Below are 18,202 nucleotides of genomic sequence, written 5' to 3' on the forward strand. Positions count from 1 at the left end.
GAAATGAAGTTTATTCTAAGCAGGTCTTCACATTTAGAACTCCCTCCTTCCAATTCTTGGATATAAACCTTACTTTAAGTTACTTAAATACAAGTTTCGGTCACTCTACTAAGTCATTTACTTTTGTTAGTTTCAGGTAATTCTATGAGTTTGGGTGCCTTTTTCCTCTAAATTCATAAATATTTGCATACCAGTATTTTAAAGTTGCTGCATTATAGATAATCTTCAACAAGGCACAACTCTTTGGGAATGAGTCAGCTTGGCACCTTTCATGCTATTGCTCACATAATGACCATCACTACATTATGTTTCATGGTCAAGACGTTGATAATTATCAGACAGCACTATAAGAACCAGCATTTAACATCATCTATCATAATAATCCAGATTTATTTATAATTACATTGCTATCCAAAGTTTGTATTAATTTTGAATTCCATTTCTTTATGCTTTGGAGGTGTTAATGAGAAAGTGTCCACCCATCCCTATGGTATGAGCCCATAGAGCATGCATTTCTTAGAGTTTATTCTGAGGAGGGACCACTGTAGCCACTTTTCTAGTTATAAAAGCGTGGAGAATCACATATATCACTTTCTTTACCAGTGTCTCCTAGAAATGGCAGTCAATATGTTATCATTGGTTTTCCTTTTTTTTTAAAAAAAAAATGAATCTGCCTATGTATGTATGTATGTATTTCTATTTTGTTAGTTTGGGGTTTGGTTTCTTTTTGTCTTGAGGCACCAAGCTCTAGATGGGAAGGATTGCACTGTTTTAATCAATATTCCTTAGTTGGTAGCCTAACATCTACACTGGTCCAAGAAATGCCCCACTTTTTATTTTTGATTTTTATGTGCTTTATCCCTCATTCCCAGTTTTTTCTCTTTCTTCCAACAAACATCCATTATAATATATCTAAAGTAAATGTTTCTCATCCTTTCTCTGGCTGTTACTTATATGTGTGAAATCCACAAACCATGAATAATAATACTTAATGTTTAGTCTAAGATGTTATATTAAAATGTATCCCAGCACATGTTTCCTTTGGCAACTTTTGTCCTCAATATCATATTTTTTTAAATCCATGCATGTGCTATTTACAAGTCAGTTTATTATTTTTAACTGTTTATATTGCATTTCATCATACTTTTGTCGATTTATCTCCTCACTAATGGAAAGGAGGCTCTTTCTTTTCTTTTTCTTTTTTTTTTTTTGCTATTATGATTATTGTGAATATCGTCTTATATTCATTTGAAAGTCAAAGTATAATAATTAGAAGTGAAGATATTTTATTTTGTTATTTACAGATTATCATCTATGTAGATAATCCAAAGAATAAATGGGTAAATTTAAGTAAATAAGAATTATTTTTTAAACAGTTTAACAGGGTAGGGCAGCTGGGTGACACACTATGTTCAACATCTGACTTTGGTTCCTATAATGATCTCCCGGTTCCTGAGTCCAAGCCCCACATCTGTCTCTGTGCTATCAACACAGAGCTCACTTCAGATCCTCTGTCCCCTCTCTCTTTCTGCCCCTCCCTCACTTGCACTTTCTCAAAAATAAATAAAACATTGAAAACAAAAACAACAACAAAATTTAACAGGGTATCTGAATACAAGATCGATATATTAAAAGTAGTAGTGATTGTATTAGTAATTACTTTTATACTCTTTCTTTTCTGTCTTTAAATTCCACTTCCTGAGGTACCTGGGTGGCTCAGTTGGTTAAGCCTCTGACTCTTGGTTTAAGCTCAGGTTATGATCTGATCTCAGTTCCTGGGTTTGAGCCCCACACTGAGTTCTGCGCTGACAGTGAGAAGCCAGTTTGGGATTCTCTGTCTCCTTCTCTCTCTGCTCTTCCCATGCTCGCTCTCTCTCTCTCTCTCTCTCTCTCTCAAAAATAAATAAATAAATAAATAAATACTTAAAATTTTTTTAAATAAATAAATTCCACTTCTTTACCTTCTTCTTTCTAATGTTTATATTATACTTTTCATCTCACAATTCCTTTCTGATATGATACTTTGAAAAGTAATACCTAAATCCAAATTTGGCTTTGTCTACTGTTTAACACAACTACTGATTATTTTTTAAACTAAAATGTTATCATTTTCTCAGGGCACCTGGCTGTCTCATTCAAAGGAGTGTGCAACTCTTGTTCTTGGGGTCATGAGTTTGAGCCCCACAATGAGTGTAGAGATTACTAAAAAATATAAACTTAAAATGGTATCTTTTTTCTTGTTTAAGATCTCTGAAAAGTTTGTATATTTATTATTTACCATTGCTGACACTTCCTACCGATGTTCTGTTGATTAAGTACCTCTTCTCACCTTTCTGATATCATTAGTTTCATTTACTTTGACTCCTATTCTGGCTACTCAGTCATCTGTTTCCTTGGATATGATGTCTTCTGTCTGTTTTTAATTTCTTTAGGTGCTGGTGTTTCTTGGATGTCTGTTGGTCTTTTCTTCATTAATGTTTACAGTTACGAAATCGTTCTGTATTTGGGGCGACTGGGTGGCTCAGTCAGTTAAATGTCTGACTTTGACGCAGGTCAGATCTCACAGTTCATGAGTTCAAGCCCTTCATTGGGCTCTCTGCTGTCAGCACAGAGCCTGCTTGGGATCCTCTGTATCCCTCTCTCTTTGCCCTTCCCCTGCTTGTGTATACTCTCTTTCTCTCAAGAAATAAACATTAAAAAAAAATAAAGAAAGAAGTCCTTCAGTACTAAGGCCTCACCCAAGTGTCAGCAAGAGTCCCAGGCTACTTTTCTCTTCCTGTGTCAGACCGCATTTGCCTGCAGTCTCTCGTGTCCTTAACAACACCTGTTGCTCAAGACATCCCCTTTTACTTATAGACATTTTCACATTTTCCCTTTTTATCCTCTATGTATAGTAATGTGGAAAAGAAAGGCAATGAATGGAATCATCTCCCATTTTTGTTTTGATATAGGAAGAATTAATCGTGGGGTGACCATATGATTTATCATCAAACCATTCTGAAAGTTAAAGGTGACACTGTTAATAGTTAGGACTGTCATGTGCCCAATGGAACATATGGTCTGCTTTAACCTTTCATGGAAAAAGATTGGCTGTCAAAAGGTTTAATAAGTTTGTAAAAGCGTAAATCATTCTATTTAATGACTTACCATGTAATTATCTAGAATGTTTTAAAATAATCTTTTATATAAAAACATGTAAACTTATGAAGTTTAATTTTAAAATGATTTAATTTTAGCAAAAACTATATATTTAATGACATTTGGAGATCGTTTTGCCTTTTACCTTTTTTGCTTTCAAATGGGGTGAATGATAAATGAGTATCATTTATGGGGTGAGTATAAATGAGTAGTGTATCAATGGCATGAGAGTGGCTTAAGGTTGGAAAAACTGCTCTTCTATCATCACAATTTCTTCTTCAGCCCTGTATTTCAAAGTTTCTCTCACATTAATTAAATCTATGGAGGGAAATGTTTTTGTTCCTCAATGATTACCAATATAGCTAATTTTCTTTGTGTGCCTGTTTGGGAAGAATAAAACCATAAATTGGTATAAGAATTAAATTAGAAATGACTAATTGGGTTTTCCAAAAACCTCATGTTCTCTAAGAAGACATTAGATTTTGCTGTAAGATGCCAAATATACACCTTTGATTCTGATCAATGGTTTGTTATGAGGGTTATGCACTGTGTTCTGAAGTATACTGAGGTAGAATGGGCCACCAAATCTGCCTCTTCTCCATCCCAGAACCTGTGAATATGTTAATTTAAATGAGAAAAGTGTTTTTCAGACTTTGGAAATATTGAGATAGGAAGATGATCATGGAGCATGAGGCTGAGCCTCCAAGGGTCCTTGTGAGAGGGGGGCAAAAGGATCAGATTCAAAGAAGGAGATATGACAATAGAAGCAGAACTCAGAGTGACAGAGGATTTGAACGCTAAGCTGGGGACCTTGAGCATGAAAGGAATCAGTAGCCAAGGAATTGGACTCTCCCCTGGGGCCCCTATAAAAAATGAGATCTTGCTGATACCTTGACTTTAGACCTTCTGACATGCCAAATAAATATGTGGTTTAAGACACTAAGTTTGTGGTCATTCATTACAGCAGCATTAGAAAACCAATACATGTAGCTATCCTTGGAAAACTTTCACAGAATATATTCTTTGGTCATTAGACACAAGTCCTGACAAATTGTTCCCTTGTTTCTGTCACCCAAAGTGAAAGTATAATATCAAATAGGGACTTAAATACATATAAATTTATATTATAATATAATATAATATATAATTAATTATACTTTATATAAGATTTTATATTTATATATTTATTTTGTGTAGTTATAGGTTTGTATAACATTTTATAATTTATATTAAATATTCTATATTTAATGTAAAATGTATTTAATATAAATATATAAAATGTCATGCAAACATATACTTAATTATATATTAAATATAAATAGGTATATCATCCAGAGTCAGGTGTATTTTGGAAACTTGTTTTATGTCACTATAATTAAATTCAAAGTAACCTGTGAGGCACTATTTAGTCCAATAACAGATAATTTTATCTTCCCATTTCCATTTTTTGTTTTTTTAATGAAATTTTAAACAAGGTTTCAAGTACAGAGAACACATCGATATTGATACAACTCCCTAATTGGTTTCTAAATTCTTTACCACTTATCACTCAATCTTACTGAGTCACCTCTCTATGCAGAATCCTGAAGAGATCTTTAAAGTATCATTTCTTCGCTTGAGGTTGGGAAAACTGCTCTTCTATCATCACAATTTCTTCTTCACTCAACAACTTTTTCTTTCTTCTTTATGGCATCATTTCAAAACTCTAACTCCTTTAGAATTTCCTCATAATACTCAAAGCCACATTTTGAGAATTCCAAAAATCTTTTACTCTATTAAAACCAGGCGCTTGCTAATAAAAAGTGCTGTGACTTTTTTTTCCCTGTGCATTCAAAAAAAGTCGACTGCGAAATTACTGTGTCCTCTATGCTGTAAGCTGATGTACACTCCAATTTGAGGCAATAATACCAGTGGATGGGGTGTTAGGAACAACAAGCAACGATTACTTTCTCAAAAGATCCTGCTGTACTACACATGACTTGGCTCACTTACCCCACGAAAAAAGGCTCAACCCTGACATGATGATGCCCCTTCCCGATGAATTCTCAGAACTGAGGAAAACAACTGAAGACATGTCTCAGGGACCAGGAAGCTTCATGGCCTTTTCTCTGTCATCTCTTGTCCTGAGAAAATCTCTGCTTAAGCAAGTAAGCTGCTTCTTTATAGTTTGAAGCTATTTTCTTTTATTATAAGAGCTTTGTGAAACTATTTTTGTGTTTGCAAATGAAGCTATCAGCAGAAATTGCCTGTTGATACAAAGTACTCATTGTCAGGTCTTAGCATCTAACACGAACGCTCCCTACCACCAACACCATCAGCACTTCAGTATTTTATTTTCGCTTTTCCATATAATCAATTTCTTATTCCCAAATGTGTGGAGCAGCCTCTCTGTTATAGACTCAGCGCCCTGGGAATGAGTTCCCTGGAATCCAACAGCTTTTTGTCAATCTGGAATAGTCATTATATATAAACCATGCTGGAGGTTTTTCCAGGAAGGTGTGGATCCAAATATAGGGATTATAGAAAGATGAGGAGTATTTGTCTATAGAAACGGATGCAAATATTGCTGAAAGGCTGCTGAAATAAAATTCTCCACCAGGCTGTTCTATGTGGCTCAGTAAGATTAAGCTGTCACACAATGGGTATATAGTGAGAGAAGAGCATAGATTAAAGAGGAAAGTTTTGTCAGAAATGACACACTTAATCAAAGATCAGGCTTCAGCAATGCCAAAATGGTAGATTATGAGAATGGCAAGTCTTGTTTTGCTCAGGGATTACACTAGACTACTCAGTATGTGGTGGAGGGATTAATAAAAGAGAAAAATAAAGCTGTTCAGTGAAGGGTGGAGAAATCCCAAATTTCAGGCATCCAGTTGCTCTTCAAGCATTATGGGTTTTGATACGATGTGTTCCCCTAAAATTATGGAAAGTAAGCACACCAACACTAAATTCTCAAAGGTTATCAATAGTGTGGAAATGTTTTGTCATGAGCCTTCTCTAGGGACTGGATAACAATATGGATTACAACTAATACAGATTAGAGTCAGGAGCTCAGCTGAGCTGTTTGGTGTCAGAGTAGTGAAACAAGCCAAAAATGAAAGAGCCTAACCACTTTAATCATTTAGTATGATGGTATAAGAAAAGGTCTAAAACCAGAGATGACTCCAGCTTCTCCTCTTCCATTTTCCCCTATGGAATGAAGCACTAGGTGAGGGTCAGCGGATCAGCACAGACGCAGGGTAGTCTCGCTGTAGAGGGAGCCACAAACAGAGGTTCTGGCTGTTTTAAAGACCTTGAGGTGGGAAATAGGGGGAAGAGGGAAGGCTAGAAGTGGGAAAATAAAAGGTAATGGTCAGAGGTGGGCAAGTGTCTTCAAGGTTTTCTTCTTTCTCCCTCACCCCCATAAGGAGATCTCAGCAGAGGCACCTGAACAGGACCCTTGCCAAAAGCTTCAGATAAAAAGACCTAGAAAAGAGGACCTCAAGATTAAAAATGCAAATACAGTTGGTCCTTGAACAATATAAGTTTGGGCTTCACAAGTCCACTTATATCCAGTTTTTTTTTTCATTAACACAATGCAGTACTGTAAATGTATTTTGTCTTTCATATAATTTTAATAACATTTTGTTTCCTCTACTTTATCATAAGAAAATAGTATATAATACATATACAAAGTATGTGTTTATCTACTTTTTATGTTATTGGCAAGGCTTCCAATCAATGGTAGGCTATTAGTAGTTAAGTTTTGGAGGAGTCAAAGGTCATCCAAGGACTTTTGATCATGTAGGGCGTTGGCGTCCCAACCCCCATTGTTCCAGGGTCACCATATGTGTCGGAGTGTGACTGGCCGAAGGGTCCTGTGCCTTTTATCGTATCTCCCTTGAGAGACTGCGAAGCACTGGCCCACTAGCCATGCACAAAGTCTGTGTAGGGAAGAAAGCTTTCCATCGTGAGATCTGTCAGGTAAAGCCTTTGTACTTGCCTATTGTCAGGTCTGAAAAATCAGGGAAGGTTTTTAACCAGGAACAGGACTCCTCAAGTAGAAGGTGCCACTCAAACTAGTTTAAATTATCCCTTTGAAAGTCACTTAAAGTAAGTAATGTAAATAATTAATACCTTTTAATTTTATTCCTCTGGGTTAGCCTGGGAGCGGTCTATGGGATAAGAAGGGTGACACTTGATGCTTATCTTAGAATGCTACAAATTGCAGAGTCTCAGAGGTGTCTTTTGATGGGAGACATTTGAATGAAGAGAGACACTAACACAAATATTTTCCATACCTGGATTTGAGGGATTTTGTAAACATCGCTTATAATGTTTCAAATTTATTTTGATCTCCATGAAAACATATATTTTTACATTTGTTATTTCTGGAGTTGCCACCTCATTTCAAGCACCATTATAGGCAGTATGCTAAGTGTTCCCTAAAGTATATGCAGGAAGGAACATTAAATATTAAATGAACATACATATTGTCTGCATTTGCCTTTGTGTCATTCAGATGAACACTGTTCAAGGAGGATAGTCAAGGGCAATGGTTTATTAGTTTAGGCTGCAAACTGCAAAGATTAGAACTGACAGAAACCCAAGTCTCAGTAGAGGACATTTTCTCTGTACGAACTGTTGACTTCAGTTGTGATTTATCTTTAAGCATTTTATTTAAACAGAGGGAGTGAGACTTTCATAACCAAGGGCTTTTTACTTGCTGTAGATCGCTAAAACCCATTTTAGAAATACTTCTAGGAGAAAAACATTTTGCAAAAGTGGTAGTTGCTAAAGATGGCACATTAAGAAGGAGCAAAGTTCATATAGCTTTAACTGACATATTGGTCTTTGCAAAATATACCTCAGTGGGTGAGCATTTTTTGGATCAAAAGCTGGAACAGTTTTCCTCATTTCTTTTAGTTTAAATGTAACATTGTATTGGTAAAACTCGAAATCTCTCTGATGTGCAAAAATCTGAAGAAATGTGCCATTTGAAATACCCAGGTTTCTGAATAATTAGGAATTGATGTCTTTAGTCAAGCTATAGTAGATATATATTTCAATCATTACAGTTGGGATTTTTTTCTTTTTTCAAGATATAGGATCTCTGGTTGTTTTGTGACTCCAGGACATACTGTGATGTGGAGCATTAGTGGTTATGCAGGGCCTGGGTTTCGTGGCTTTTGTAGGTTTCCCAATTCCTTGATTGCTCTTGGGTGTCATTTCTCATGGCAATCAAATAACCTGTATAAAACATCACCCCTTTCACAGAAGTTGTAAATCTGAAAACGAGATTTCCAAACCTGTCAGAAGTGTGTGTAAAATAAGAATACCTATTTTCCGAGTGAAGGCTTGAGGGAATCCTCTATGACTAAGCGACACTATTTTGACTACCTAGAGGTCATTTTCGCTTTTCTTTGTCATATTTGTTAGACAGGTGAACCTGCTTGGGATTTAGATTCTAGCCAGGAGGAATGTTACCATATTTCCTTGGATCGCCTTTCTTATTTCACGTTGAGATGAAAGGTTTTAAATGCCACAAGACAGTTGAAAATAGGCGAACAGTTCCATTTCCTGCATTTGCATCTGATTTTTACCAACTTTCAAGACAGAGATTCCAGATTCTTGTGGCCCACTAGAATTATCTAGGAAGCTTCAAAATATAGCTTTACACTTGGCTTCATCTCATTTTCTCTAGGGATATGGCCTAGGCATCAGATGTTGTCAAAATCCCCAGGTGATTCTAAAATTCAGGAGGTGGAGAATCACTGGTCTAAGGCAAGTTACTTATACTCTCCAAAATCAAGTTTCCCATCTATATAACTAAAATGTTGGTTTACATAATGGTTTTCAATATTTTGGGGGAGGGAGCCATAAATCTCAATTTATTCTTCAAACACAATGTTAAATTTGTGGAAATAAACAAAGACCAATCAAATGGAAAAATCAAAGGCTATTTATTCTGAGCTTGCTGTACCGTAAGGTAGTCAGCCACCTTCACTTGAATTCTGGTAAAGACTCAAGAGCAGGCAGAAGAGTGGGAAAGCTTTAGAGTGAAAAAGGGAAGGCTTCAGGTGCAGCCTAACTGTAGGCTGTTGTTCTGGAGAAGCTATAGGTGGGGTTAACTAGAAGTAGAGCATCATATGTGATTGGTTAGGGGTACAGGTTGATCTTGAGTTGGATACAGAGACAAAAATAGGGAAGCTGTTAGTTATTAATCAAGTCCTGGACATTTGGGACCAATTGTTACAGAAGTTGTGGTTTAGCTTCTTGGGTTGTCATTAAAGATAACAATTTGAATTCCTGTAATTCTCATTTATAGCAGCCTGTAATTCTCATTTATAGCAGAATGCCTTCCTGGGTTGTTTATTGTAGATAAGGAGGTCGGTTTCCTGGTCAGGTTGCTACAGATTGTGGGTCAGAGTTCTATTTTTATACATAGTATGACCATTTTCCCTTTGTTTATTCAGTCTCTCACATTTATAGCTCAAAATCCTGTCACCTAAAAAAAAAAGAAAGAAAGAAAATAAAGAAGCAAAAATGAAGGAAAGGTTTAAGGTTTGCCCCACATAAAATTAGGATCTATATTCTCTATCTCAACTCCCATTGATTATCTTCTTCTTTGCTATCCTGGGAGAAAAGTGGACTTGCCTGGAGTCTACCTCCTGAGTGTCGGCAGTTTACTTTTCTGCAATTGCCCAGCTCATAGACACAGCCTCAACACCTCTGAAATATCCACTCCATACATCCATTTCACCCAAATTAGATCAGTTGTTACTTCTTTTCCCCTCTAACATAAATGTGGCTGTTAGAATCAAGCTATTATTGAAGTTTTCAGATCATGGTTGGTGGTGGTGGGATAATTTTAGCAAAAAATGGATAAAAAAAATAACATGAGTTTTAAAATTAACTGACCATTTCCATCACCAGGAAATTATTGGTCAACTTCTGAGATTCTACTTGGTTCTACTTGAAACCTGATGTCGCAGAGTAAACTTCCCATGTCTACCCGTCCATTTATCCTTTTATTCTCTTTATGCACCCTCCCCCCCCCACCATACTGGCCACATTCTGTTTCACAGCCATCACAGAAGGAAACTGAACACTTCTTGTATTATATAATGCAGTGTAATTTGCATATTTTGTATAAAACTCTCATTTAGATCAGGCCCAACCGCCCTCACTTTGTCAACCAAAATAACTTACTAAGGTATTTTCTAAAATAAGCAACTTCTACTTCTAAGGCAATTATTACAATTCCTCTTGATCATGGAAGCAAATGTAGTTTATTTTCTTTTCCCATATTTTTTCCTGTACTTATATATTTAAATCCAATATGTAAAACAGATAAAATCGCCAAATATGAGTGAAACTGAGTATAGGTCACAGGTGGGCAAAGCTTTTCTGGGCAGAGACGAGTTGTAAACATTTTAGGATTTGCATATTGTTGATTTCTGTTGCAAATGGTCTTAGCTGCAACTTTTCATAAGTACTGCTGAACCATAAGGCAGCCACAGACAGTATGTAAATAAATGAGCATGGCTGTGTTCCAATAAGAGTTTATTTACAAGAACTTATAGCTGGCTGGATTTAGATGACAAATCTTGGTTGTCTAACCCACTATCTAGATGAAACTGACTAGAACTCCACCCAATCCTCTACCACTTCTTTCCACATTACCCTTTCTAATTAATTTAGCGGACCTTGGAAGTTTCCCCCAACCCAACTGATTCCAAAGAGAATGATTTAGAAAAACACATTAATAAGTGAGACACAGTAGAATTTAAAATTTTCAGTCACAAAATTCTAATGAAAAATTAAGACCAAAACTATTTCTAAGTCCCACTTTTCATAGGTCTGAATTTGAGATTGATGGAAGTAAAAACTTTCTCCATGGCTTTTTCCAGAAGAAGAGAAGTTTGTAGCAGAGTTATATGTGTATATTTCTTGCCCCCACCTTGGACTGCGAGCTTCTTAAAAGTATATGTTTATCTTTCTTTTTCCAATACCAAGCATAATACATTGTATAGAATGTAGTTAGCTTATATAGAATTAGTGCTTTCAAAAAATTTTATTCTTCTTTATTTTAAGATTGTCAGGATTTTATCTGAATTATCAGGTTAGTTTCTGATAATAAAAGCAATTAAAGCAGCTATGAGACCTCATGTCCTATTAAAGTCATTGACATTCAGAGGAAAGATAGTTGCTTGCTTAATTAAATCTTAAATATGTTAGAAGTATTCCATGTCTGAAAAAAAGCCCAGAAAGCATTTAAAAATAATTGTTTATATAGCCATTTACATGCCCCAAACTCACTGAATTTTGTTTTCCTTTGAAAAGAGAGGTTGACTGCCAAGTTGACTTCAGTGACCGTAACCCAGCCTCTTTTCTTCTGATGAATTTTGCTCATGAGTGACTAGGGACTCAGGCTGATTGACAGACTTCCCCTTACTGAACACAGACTAGAGGCTCATGTCAATTTAGAACTTCCCCAAACCTCAGTTTTTAGTGTGCACCTCTAGCTCTTGGTAATTTACTTAAAACCAAAACAAATGAATTCCCAGAATTATCCATTTTCTGGTTGCATAAGGCATGTTTTCATTTGAAAGCAAGCAACAGAATAAAAAAGCAAACTTGAACAGCAAAACTGAAATACAGTTCTCTCACTGAGAGTACTTTTTATTTATTTTATTTTATTGCACTTTTGTTGTTTCTGTTCGGTAAGGGACAGCTTCATAATTGGGCACGAAAAAAGTCAAACCAAATCATAAACTGGCATTAAATATATGCCAACATTTGGGGCACCTGGCTGGCTTAGTCTGTGGAGCCCATGGCTCTTGATCTCGGGGTTGTGAGTTCGTGCCCCACATTGGGTGAAGAGATTACTTAAATAAATACCAACATTCATTATTCTAAAAACTGAAGTGTTTGAAAAAGAAAATCAAACTGAAACTTCTATTTTAGGGTGGAGGAACAAGTTAGAAGTCTTCAACCAGGAAGAATTTGTGGTGTAATTTCATTTAGCTCATCGTCCCACATTTATTATATACAAAGGCGTACACACACATGCACTCAGTAGCAATATATGTAGTTTTTCTGTGGATCATTGCCACCAAATTAAAAAGTAAAAATATTACGGCTTGCAGCAAGCACTATTGGTTAATTACTGAACGTTTAACCTTTTAATTTTTTTAAATGTTTATTTATTTTTGAGAAAGAGACAGAGCATGAGAAGGGGAGAGGCAGAGAGAGAGAGACACAGAATCCAAAACAGGCTCCAGCCTCTGGACTGTTAGCACAGAACCCAACGTGGAGCTTGAACTCACGAACCATGAGATCATGACCTGAGCCAAAGTCGGACAACTGACTTAGCCACCCAGGTGCCCCTGAATGTGCTTAAGCTTTTAAAGAAATGACTGAGGGGCTCCTGGGTGGCTCAGTTGGTTAAGTGGACAAGTTTGGCTGTGACAACTCAGAGCCTGGAGCCTGCTTTGGATTCTGTGTCTCCCTCTCTCTCTCTGCCCCTCCCCAGTTCACACTGTGTTTCTCTCAAAAAAAAAAAAAAAAAAAATTCAAGTTAAATAAATTTCTTTAAAGAAATGGTTGAAAGGTTAGTCCATGAGGTGCCTGGGTGGCGCAGTCGGTTAAGCGTCCGACTTCAGCCAGGTCACGATCTCGCGGTCCGTGAGTTCGAGCCCCGCGTCAGGCTCTGGGCTGATGGCTCAGAGCCTGGAGTCTGTTTCCGATTCTGTGTCTCCCTCTCTCTCTGCCCCTCCCCTGTTCATGCTCTGTCTCTCTCTGTCCCAAAAATAAATAAACGTTGAAAAAAAAAATTTAAAAAGGTTAGTCCAGTGGGAGTATAATTTAAATAGAATGAATACAACTTTTGTGCACTCTTTATAATTTTTTTTCTTAGAAATTATTTTTAGAGAGCCAAGAAGGATGCAAGAGGAGAGTACGGTTAAAGTGGTAAAATTGCGGCTTCTGAGTCCATTATGAAAGCGGGAGAATAGAGAAGTGCCCAGAGATAATGGGTGCCTCTACCTCTCTCCAGCAGGGGGCAGAAGACTAAGCCAGGAGTATGATGCCTTCTGCTTTGCAGCAGAAACCAAGTATCCTCTCAGTAATGGGAAGGTGTGCTGTTACTACCTGTGGTAGACGGCTTCTGAATGGCTCCCCACCATCCCTGCCTCCATTTACTCATATCCTGTGTAATCTAGCCCATGCCTCTGGCTATACATAGCATATATTAGTCTATTAGAATTCAGTAAAAATGATGAGATTTCACTTCCAAGATTAGGTTATGTTATAGATGGGGTATTTATGTCCCCCTAATATCCCCAAAGTGGTGGTGTTTGCAGGTGGGGCCTTCAGGAAGTGATTAGCTCATGTGGACATCACCCCTTATAAAAAAGATCTCAGAGAGCACTCTCATCCTTTCTGCCCTGTAAGGACACATCCAGAAGATGGCCATCTATGAACCAGGAAGAAAACTGTCACCAGATACTGAATCTGCTAGTACCTGGGACTTCTCAACCTCCAGAACTGTGGCAAATGAATGTTTATTGTTTAAGCCACCTATTCTGTGTTATTTTTTTATAGCGGCCTGAACAGATGAAGACAGGTTATAACAAGATTGTGGTCTCTCATTGGGGCATCCTCTCTCACTTTCTCATTCACTCACTCTGAGGACAAAAGCTGCCAAATTAGAAGCTGTCCTATGGAGAGGCTCACCCGACAAGGAAATGAGCATCATCTTTGATAACAGCCCCCATGGACCTGAGGCCCTCATTCCAGGAGCCCATGAAGAATTGAATCCTGCTAATCAACACATGGGTGAGGCTAGGAGCAAATCCTCCCCAGGACAGTCATGTGACCACAGCTGGCAGCCTTGTGAGTGACCCTAACCAGCTAAGCCACAAGATCCCTTACCTACAGGAACTCTGTGAGAAGGAAATGCCATTAACACAGGACTTCAGTTGCATAAAGTTAGAGGGCAAACACTTAGTGAGGCCAAGGACAAATACTGTATGGTGTCAATATGCTTGTGCCATGTGGTCCAGAAGAGTCACCCAGACAAGCCTTAGAGAAGAAAGAGGTAATATCAGCTTCCTACTTCCATTTTTTTACAACATTTTGTTGGAAGCAATGCAAAAGAAAGAATGTAACTTTGCATCAACAGTACATTTCACTGGGTATTCTAACAAAAATATTTAACCACGTCCATATAAAGAGTCTTTCAAATTTCACTTGCTATAAGCTTCTGGTGTTTGGAAGACAAAAGAGAATTGCTATTCCCTAAGAAGTACTACAAAGTGAGAGTGGCTTGGTTTGAAAATTTTCTTGTATTCAAGAAGCAATTGCTCTTTGCAGGGAATTTCTGAGGAAGTGATAAATACATAATCCCTTACTTAACCTCATCTCATTTATTTGTCACTCTTAATGTTTCAGAATAAACCCAAGGATCAACAAATTCCTCATAGTCTCACTCAAAGTCTGTTTGCACTTATTTAGATATGATTAAAATTGGTTCACAGTTGACTTTTCCACATTTGAGTAATACAGGGCTGGTAGGTGGAGGCAAGTGGAAATCATCAAAATGTGACAGCTTAAAAATGGAATATATATTCACGTATACATCTCCCCAATATACTTCGAATGTCTGGGGGTGTGGTAGACTGGAACTTTAGAGGTAAGCAAGACTGGCACATTTTCTATCCTAGTGATGTTTTCCTTATTATTTAGTAAAAAAAGGGCACACGTTCTTTGACTCTCGTTCTGTTTTCTGAACATATTATTTTGACTTGGGGCAAGTTTCTTAAGCTTTCTAAACTGTAATTTCTCCTATAAAATGAAGATAATAACAGTACTTCTCCCATGAAATTGTTAAAGAGAGATAACAACAGTAAAGTTTCTTATAAAAGTTACTTTAAAAAAAGGGTAAGTACTATACTGTTGTTGTTCTTCTTACTGATATCCGTATCACCAAAGCCATCATAGTTAGTGAAGGATAAACACCTTTTTACTTTGTTCCTAATTCCTAGAATTAGGAGTTGTCCCTGAGCACATTGTATGGAGATTTTACTCTCTCCACTTTTGGGGAATTGGGATGATTTATTGTTAAGTCAGAAATTGTGACAAAAGGATAAAAAAATCCCTGGATCAGAGAGACAGACCACTTATTACAGAGAAGAACATCCAGAGCAGTATGGGTTCCTCACACCCCGGTTCCCAAAGGTCAATGTGAGGAAGGCAGGAAGTGCATTTCAGGACAGGAACCTTGACGTGAGGAGGCTGAACTTGCATGGGGCTGGTGGCACATCCACCCTTTTCGGCCCTTGAGAGAGAATACTCATCACCCTGGAATGAAAAAGAATGGTTCTGGGAAGGGGAATGAGGAAACATTATAATTATTATCCTGGGATGTTTCTGGGGAAGTACGTCTTCAAATTCTTCTGGAAGAACCTGACTTCCAAAGCTGTTTGTTATTCAAACATGTTTTCTCTGAGGAGTCCCTAACTATTAAGGCACATGAAAAACCCGTGGAGAATTATTTCCCAACAGCTACCTATTGGTAAACTGGGGGAGAATAATTTACCATGTTGGGTTCAGCTTTGTCCTTTTTCTCAGTGTCGTTTCCAACTGGGAGCATTGAAGCTCTAGAGAAAATCCTAGTTGAGAGAGTTAATAAGCACGCCGGATTCTGGGGGTCAGGAAGCAGGTTCAACTGGCTCTAACACAAATTGACATCAGATACTTTAGCAATGATTGGTCATAAGGTTGATATTTCAGGCTTTCTTTCATGTCTCTGTTTTCTTACTCAAGTTTTTAGGACCTTGTCAAGAAGGAAGAGGGATAGTTCTTGGAGGATCCCTAAGAGATCCTATCAACTATTAGTATTCTCTAACAGTTCATATTGTAGCACCAAATTACTGCAGCAATTAATTTTCTCCATATGGTTTATTTTAAGGCACATGCAGTATAATTTAATTTAGAATGTACTCCATCCAAAATTATGAGAATAAAAGGCTGTATCATGTAAATCAACAAGTTGCAAAGGTTTAAAATGTTTGCTTGTGTTACTTTGACTAATGTCCGGAGATTGCTAATTTTATTTTTAAAAAATTTTAAGTTCATTTATTTATCTTGAGAGAGAGAGAGGCAGAGAGAGGATCCCAAACAAGTTCTGCACTGTCAGTGCAGAGCCCAACATGGGGCTTGAACCCACGAACTGTGGAGATCATGACCTGAGCTGAAATGAAGAGTCAGATACTTAACCAACTAAGCCACCCAGGAACCCCCAGAAGTTGCTAATTTTAACAAGGGCTTTGGTACTGGATAACTGTCATATTAATGTTTAAGTCCATGTCACTTGCTTAACTAACTTTTTTCTAGTCATCTGGATGATTGTGCGGCCTATTATGAAAGCAAATGCCAGTGTGGCCTTGCCTTTTGTGTGCAAACAGGAAGTGCTCTCTGAATGTGTGATAATTAAGCTGAAACATGACAAGTAGCTAAGGATGGCCACGCTGGTAGGGGTGGAGTGAGAAGAGGGTTCTAAGAAAAAGAAGAGTAAAGGTATAAGGCTTGAAGTGGGAAAGAACTTGGACCCATCTCAAAAACACCAATGTGGCAGAACTTAGGCAGAGGGAGCAGCTGGTGGGCATCACAACAAGGCTAGAGAACGAGGTGGGAACCAGATACTGCAATAGCTCAGAGTTCAGGTAAAGAACAATACTCTTTATCTTAAGAACCATTAAAATGTCTGAAAGAAGACTTTGTGATTAGATAATGGATTGCAGGAAAATAGGAACTGGTGAGCCCAGTTAGCAAGCTATAGCAGGTGTCCAAGCAGGAAATTAAATTGGCCTGGGTAGAGTAGTTGCCAGGAGAGACAGGAAAGTGAATAGATTCCAGATATATTTAGGAAGAAGGATTGTACTTATTTTTGTTGCCCAAACGGACTCCTGTGTCTTGTATACGTAAGAAGCACCAAGAAATGTTCATAGTCAGGTGAAACCCAAAATGCACAGAACATTTTTTTATTTACATAGCCTGCTGCTTTTTTAGAACGCCAAGAAGAGACTGCATAAAACATTATTTCTGCAGGAAAACATAAGCTCACACTAAATCACACAAAACAGGTAACTAATTAAGAAACGATTATTTAGGCAATTATTGTAAATCTACACTTTTCCCGATTAACAATCAGATGTGGAAGGCAGGGCATTTATTTTGATATGGATAACGTTTCCTGTGGGTAAAACAATAAAAAAAGTGTCTGGAAGTCATAAAGTTGTGTACCATTCGATGCTATAAGAGACACCGTTTCAACAATGCAAATGATATCTATATGACTCCTCCATTAGCTAACAGCTGTCGAGAAAGAGCCTAAGACTTGCTTTCCAGCACTGAGTCCAATTAAGTTGTAAAATCCTAACTTACTAAATTTGTCTATGGCCCACATTTTGAAGAGTTTAAATAATTACTCATTCCTGCTGGAGAAGCTTGGTTTTAGAGACATTTGAGTGATTTAATTTTGTGGCATTCATCCTTGCACTCAGAGTTCCTACAGGGAGCTTTGTGGTTGTGATAAATCCATTATAAGTTGATTCTACAAAGACAATTCTTAATAGTTCCTCTGAAGCAACAGGGATTCACGCCCATAGCTTGAGGAAGTGACCAGAAGTTGGAGCTTGGAATAATAAGATTTTAGCAGAAAAGGGTGTTAAATGATCCATTTATATATTATTTAATCACAAACTCTCATTGAGCACCCACTGTATGCCTGACATTGTGCTAGGAGCTGAGACTATAAGAAATTCAAGAACCTTATGGTTAGATGTACATGGATGGACATATCTTTAAACATCATGACGATGGTTCAAGAACGAAATCAGAAGTGGTTATGTACATCTCAGGTAGAAATAAATATTTCTGGTGGTCTGTGATGTGAGCTGAGCATTAAAATGAATGGATATTCCTTAAATATGAAAGAGAGGATGCATTCAACACAGAGGGATCAGTATATACAAAAGCATAGCATTATGAACTGGTGTATACTTTTGAAGGGAAGTGT

Source organism: Lynx canadensis, chromosome C1 (assembly GCF_007474595.2).
Source record: "Lynx canadensis isolate LIC74 chromosome C1, mLynCan4.pri.v2, whole genome shotgun sequence".
Taxonomy (NCBI): domain Eukaryota; kingdom Metazoa; phylum Chordata; class Mammalia; order Carnivora; family Felidae; genus Lynx; species Lynx canadensis.